Source organism: Chiloscyllium plagiosum, chromosome 5, assembly GCF_004010195.1.
Source record: "Chiloscyllium plagiosum isolate BGI_BamShark_2017 chromosome 5, ASM401019v2, whole genome shotgun sequence".
NCBI lineage: Eukaryota > Metazoa > Chordata > Chondrichthyes > Orectolobiformes > Hemiscylliidae > Chiloscyllium > Chiloscyllium plagiosum.
The window spans coordinates 46,600,086-46,607,260 of NC_057714.1; positions in this window are offsets into that span (position 1 = coordinate 46,600,086).

Genomic DNA, 7,175 nt, shown 5'->3' on the forward strand with positions numbered 1-7,175 from the left:
TGGGTCCAGCAGCTTCAAAACTGCCTGACTGCTTTCAGTGAATAACCAGACCAAACCAAACCAGAGAAAAGCTGAAGTGGGAGAATTGGCAAATCTCCTTTCAATGTACAAGTGTTTTTAAATTTAAAAGCCTTTTTTTCCATTGTGCTAATACCTACAGTCTATATCTGAAAGATTCCAAAAGGATGTAACAACTGAGTTCTCCATCTTCTTTAACACCACAGAGTTTCAATTAATTCAATTAAGCTGCTTGAAATGACTGTGGTCCAAGGTAGGTTTCTAAAGTTTCTGATATCTATTCCAAAAGAGTGTCTCCTTCTCAGAATCTAACTCCAGCTAAGCAAGGGTTGGAGGATTTGAGCTATAGGGAGAGGCTGAGTAGGCTGGGGCTGTTTTCTCTGGAGCGTTGGAGGCTGAGGGGTGACCTCATAGAGGTTTATAAAATCATAAGGGGTATGGATAAGATAAACAGACAAGGTCTTTTCCCTGGGATGGGGTAATCCAGAACTAGAGGGCACAGTTTCAAGATATAAAAGGAACCTAAGGGGCAACTTTTTCACACAGAAGGTGGCGCATGTATGGAATGAACTGCCAGAGGAAGTGGTGGAAGCTGGTACAATTACAGCATTTAAAAGGCACCTGGGTGGGTATATAAATAGGAAGGGATATGGGCCAAGTGCTGGTAATTGGGACTAGATTAGGTTGGGATAATTGTTTGGCATGGACGAGTTGGACCAAAGGGTCTGTTTCTGTGCTGTATATCACTATGACTCTATGACTCTAAGACCAGAAACCTTTAGCATAATCTAAGAGTTTGCAAACATATGCTGAACAGGGAGTTTTCCATTGAATTTGCAATATTTTAGTCTTATAAAGTCCATGATATAGAGTCATAGAGTCATACAGATGTACAGCCATGGAAGCAGACCCTTCGGTCCAACCCGTCCATGCTGACCAGAGATCCCAACCCAATCTAGTCCCACCTGCCAGCACCCGGCCCACATCCCTCCAAACACTTCCTATTTATCTACCCATCCAGATGCCTTTTAAATGTTGCAATTGTACCAGCCTCCACCACTTCCTCTGACAACACATTCCATACACATACCACCCTCTGCATGAAAAAGTTGCCCCTTAGGTCTCTTTTATATCTTTCCCTCTCACCTTAAACCTATGCCCTCTAGTTCTGGACTCCCCCAGCCCAGGGAAAAATACTTTGTCTATTTATCCTATCCATGCCCTTCATGATTTTACAAACCTCTATAAGGTCACCCCTCAGCCTCCGACGCTCCAGGGAAAACAGCCCCAGGCTATCCAACCTCTCTCTGTATCTCAAATCCTCCGACCTTGGCAACATCCTTGTAAATCTTTTCCGAACTCTTTCAAATTTCACAACATTTTTCCGATAGGAAGGAGACCAGAAATGCACGCAATATTCCAAAAGTGGCTTAAGTGATATTCCTCAATGGAACAACCGTCTGTCTTTTAAAATCTACCAAAGTATGCCCATTCCTCAATGGCATTTAATACACCATCATTCTTCTCAATTTATATCCATTAGCTTAATAGAAGCACTAAACATACCTTGTTTTTCACCTGAAGGCCTTTAATCTGATAAAATATTTTGCATCTGTGCATACTCTTGTTAGGAAGCTACAGTGCCAAAGGCACACCTTGCTTTTTTCCATTTCAGTTGGGTATATCTCATGTTTATGCATCTACCTCACGTTTCTATAAATAAGGTAGAAATTCAGAGAACATCAATGGGAAATCATTTGCTGAGAATTGACAGTTGATTTTAACTATTGATCACAAAATTAACTCAAGTTACAATCCTCTATCTGAAAAAGAATCACTTTCCAATCTTTACCACATTTTTAAAATCATCAATTCACATACATGTCAGCTGTCCTCAATGAAACATATACCTGTTAACATACATGGTGAAGACGAGCCTGCTTTCATAGTTCAGAATTGTTACAGCAGAAAAGAAGGCCAATCAGCTCATCATGTCTGTGACACCTTTCCAGAGCTGTAATTTACATGGAGACATTCCCCTCCCAGTACAGCTGCACATTCTTTCTTCTGAGGTAAAAATTTAATTCCCATGTGAATGCCTCAATTAACTCTGCCTCCACCACACTACATTCATGACTGTAAACATTCAATACATGATAAACCCTTTCTTCTTGTCATCATTGCTTCTTTTGTTAATTAAATCTATGTCCCCTTGTTCTCAACCTTTCTACAAATGGGAATAGTTTTTTCCCTGTACAATATGTCCTGATCCCTCAGAATTTTGAACATCACTGTCAAATCTCCTCCCAACCTATCTTCACCAAGAAAAGTGGTTCCAACTTCTGCAGTTTTCTACATAGTTGAAGCTTATCATTTCCAAAACCATTCTTGTGAATCTTTTTACCGAAGCTGTAATGCCTTACCATCTTCCTTAATGTGTGGCAAGCAAAACTGGATACTCTACTCCAACAAAAGCCAAATCAATGCTCTATTTAATTTTATCTATACATTTTATTAACCATGCTGTCAAACTGTCCTGCCACCTATAGTGAATCATGCTTATGTACTTCTGAATCCCTGGCTGTCCAGCATGTTTTAGATTTGTACCCTTTATTTTACATTGTACATTTCATTCATACATTTTATATTTCATTCTTCATGTTAAAGTGAATTACACTGCACTTCTCTGAATTTTTCTCTGTTATTTCTATCCCATTCTATTGATTTGTCTATGCCTTTTCAGATTTGACAATATCATCTTCACAGTTCACAATGATTCAAGTTACATTTCATCTCCAAACTTGGAAATGATATTCTGCATATCAAGGTCTGGGTCATTAATTTATATCAAGAAGAGCTGGTCTCAACACCAATACCTGTGGTATTCCAATACAAATCTTCCTATGGTCTGAAAAGGTTATCCATGGCTCACTGTTTTCTGTTATTTGGTCAACTTTCTATCCATATTGCTAATAACATGTTTGTTCCAAGAGCTATCACTCAGTCCACAAATCTGCTGAACGGCACTTTATCAATGGGGGTGGCACAGTGGCTCAGTGGTTAGCACTGCTGCCACACAGCACCAAGGACCCGGGTTCAATTCCAGCCTCGGGTGACTGTGTGGAGTTTGTACGTTCTCCCTGTGGCTGTCTGGGTTTCCTCTGGGTGCTCTGGTTTCCTCCCACAGTCAAAAGATGTGCAGGTCAGGTGAATTGACCATGCCAAATTGCCCATAGTGTTAGGTGCGTTAGTAAGAGGGAAATGGGTCTGGGTGGGTTATTCTTCAGAGAGTCGGTGTGGACTTGTTAGGCTGAAGGGCCTGTTTCTGCACTGTAGGGAATTTAATCTAATCTTATCAAATGCCTTATGGAAGTCCACTTACACCACATCAATGGCATTATCTCATCAGAAACACTTCATCAAGTTACTGATTTGTTCTGAACAAATTTGTGCTGGCTTTCCTTAACTAATCTGTTTTTTATCCATGATGTGGAGGTGCCAGTGTTGCACTGGGGTGGACAAAGTTAAAAATCACACAACACTAGGTTATAGTCCAACAGGTTTATTTGGAAGTACGAGCTTTCGGAGCGCTGCTCCTTCGTAAGGTAGCTAGTGGGGCAGGATCATAGGACACAGAATGAATAGTAAAAGATCAAAGTATCATACAACTGATGCAATGTATTGAACAAACCTGGATTGCCGTTAAGTCTTTAATTAGTTAGAATAAGATTGCAGGTTTCGATTCATTAGTAAGTAAATTTTAAAACTAAACCTGCGATCCCATTCTAAGTGATTAAAAACTTAAAAGCAAACTAGATTTGCTCAATACATTACATCAGTTGTATGACATTTTGATCTCTTACTATAAACGTGTTCTATGATCCTGCCCCGCTAACTACCTGACGAAGGAGTAACACTCCAAAAGCTTGGTACTTCCAAATAAACCTGTTGGAGTATAACCTGGTGTCGTGTGCTTTTATCCAAACATTTACAATAAATTTACAGATATCCAGTTGTTCCACATAGGTGCCAAGAACACAGATTAAACCAGAAAGAGATTCTGCTGAGGGAGTATGGGCTGTTTGGTGCTAAGTTAAAAAGCAGATCCTCAAATCTCTGGCTAATTACCTTAGCCACGAGTAAAATGGTCTGGGGTAAATAAGATTTAAGAGCTGAATATGTGACACAAACATTAGTGTTGGAGAAATGAGTTTGATTAATGGGCACTGGCACCAGCACTTAGGAAAGCAGAATGTATTTCATTAGAATGGTCTTTACCTGAACCGTGCTGGGAACAGTGTTCTTTCAAGTGATATAACTAGGGTGAGAAGTGAGCTTTTATCTTAATAGTGGAGGAGAAGAGTCAAATAAAAGAAGATCTAATAAGTGAAAGTGAGAGGACAAGGCAAGAAATCAAGGTAGCAATAAGAGTAACGATTATCAGAATGGGGGGGCAAGTGACAGAGTATACAAACATAACAATATGCCAGGAGATAAGGCCAGAGATTGCAAAAATAGTAAAAGTAATGGTTCTGTTTTGCAATATGTGTAGTATTTCTTATAAAATAGATGAGTTATCAGCCCAATTGTCCAACATTCACAATGATATATCATAGTGAGAGTCGAACATAGTTCTAAAGACCATGATGTAGACTCAATTTAGGTAGAGATACAAATAGCAAAGATAAGAAACGTATGTTATTTATAGTTCCCTGCACAGTAATTTTGGATGAGGTGATTTGTCAGGGGAGTGGTGAGAAAGGTACAGAAATAATCGTGGGTGGTTTTAATCTATATGTAGATTAGATGTCTCAGATTGGCAAAGATAGCCTGGAAGATGGGTTCATAGAATATTTTCAGAAACAGCACATTCAAGACCCACCTAGACAGCAGGCTATTCTAGACCTGATAATTTGTTGCAAAACAGGGTTAATTGATGACTTCATAGTGAAGGATCATCTAGGTAGCAACAATCAAATTTGAACTTCTCATATTGTCTTAGAAAGAGAAGGCTAGGTCTGAGACTAACTCTTTAATTGTAAGTAATAGCAATTGTATGGCTATGAAAACAGAGATGGAGTAATAGAGTCATACAGTTACAGAAACAGAACCTTAGAAAAGGAAACATCAAATGTGGCTAAATATGGAAATTGAACATTGTATTAAATTGAAAGAAAATTTTGAATAACAGGCAAGAAGAGAGGACAGAATATAAAAACCAGCAAAGAATAATTAACAAAACAAATGAATAAATTAAAGCATGAGAGAAAGTTAGCTAGAAATATAAAATTGGTATTAATAATTTCTAAGCACTTAGAAAGTAAAAGAGTAACTAAAATAAATATTTGTCTTTTAAAGTGAGAATCTTGAGATTAGTAGTAATAAAGAACAAAATATAGGATAAATTGAAAGGTATATTGATCATAAGACCATAAGATGTAGGTACAGAACTCAGCCATTCAGCCCATCGAGTTTGCTCTGACATTCAATGAATTTGACTGATCTGAGAATCCTCAACTCCACTTTTCTGTCTTTTCCTCATAACCCGTTTCCCTTGCTGGTTAAAAATCTACCTATCTCAGCCTTGAATATGCTTAATGACGCAGCCCCAATGGCTGTGGGTTAAAAAAAATCCATAGATTCACTCTTCAATTCAGATTCAATCCTCTCATCTCTGTGTTAAATATGCGATTCCTTATTCTGAGACAACGCCCTCTGGTCCTAGAACTGCCACATTGGTAAAAAACATTTTTGCTTCTATCCTATCAAGTCCCCTATATTTTGTGTCTTCCTTCACTATGGAAGTTACAAATAACAACTCAGAAATAATTGCAAATCTAAAGGGACTGAAAAACTTAAAACAACTAAAGTCACCAAGGAAAATGTACTGACAAACCTATTAGAACAAGTCTCAAGATCATGATATATTTCAACTGGAGTCTTAAAAGAAGTGGCTGCTTAATAGTAGATGTATTGGTTTTAATTTTAGGAATCTCCATAGATTCTGGAAAGATTCCATTCAAAAATGATGAATGTAACTCCTCTACTCAAGAAAGGAGGGAGACGGAAAGTAAGAAACTACGAGCCAGTTGACATCTCATAGGGAAAGTGCTGAAATCGATCACTAAGGATGTTATATCAGGACACTTAGAAACTCTCAAAATAATCAGGTAAAGTTGACATAGCTTTGTGATTTCATTTTCAGGTTGAAAACAATTAGGCACACGAATGCCACAGGAATTTCTGCTGGACCTCAACTATTTACAGTTGAAAAGTATGGTGAAGGAAAAGCATAGCACAGCACCACATTTTTTGACTCTGATCTCCAGCATCTGCAATCATCCCTTTTTCAACTATTTGCAATCGATGTAAATGACTTGTATGAAGCGATCAAATATTGGGTAGCTAAATTTGCTCATGATACAAAGATAGGAAAGTAAGTTATGAAGAGAATATAATGATGAAAAGGACATTATATGAGCAAAAATATTGGCACATGCAGTAATGCATCCAAAAGTATGAACTTGTCCTCTTTGAATAGGAAAGCAGCATATTATTTATATGAAGAGATATTACAGAATTCTTCAGTACAGAGAAATCGGAGTACTCTAATCAAAATATTAGCACACAGATACAGCAAATCAAGAGGAAGTCAAATGGAATTTGTTTTTTATTCGTTCAGGGATGACTGGGTCAGCATTTATGGTCCACCCGTAATTCCACTTGATATGTTGATGTTGTGCTGTCTTCTTGAATAATTGTAGTTCTGGACATTGGAAATACCCATAGTGCTATTAGGGAGTGCCAGGGTTTTAACTCAGTGACTGACAAAACACTGACAAAGAGCTATGTGAAGATTTGTGTGCTTTGAGGGGGAGTTTGTAGACTGTAATACCCCCATGCATTTTCTATTCTTGTCCTTCTAGATGATAGAGATCACCTTTTTTTGTTTATTGCAAAGAGAATGTGAGATAACAGAGAGGTGGTCTTTCTACTGTTGTGTAGGGTACTACGGAGATCATATTCAGAGTACTCTTACAATTTTAGTCTCCTTATTTAAGATAGGAGATCATTGCACTGTTAGTAGAGAAAATTCACTCAGCTGATTCTTGATATGAAGGAAAATTGAAGAAAGTTGGACATTTTGAAGTTCAGAA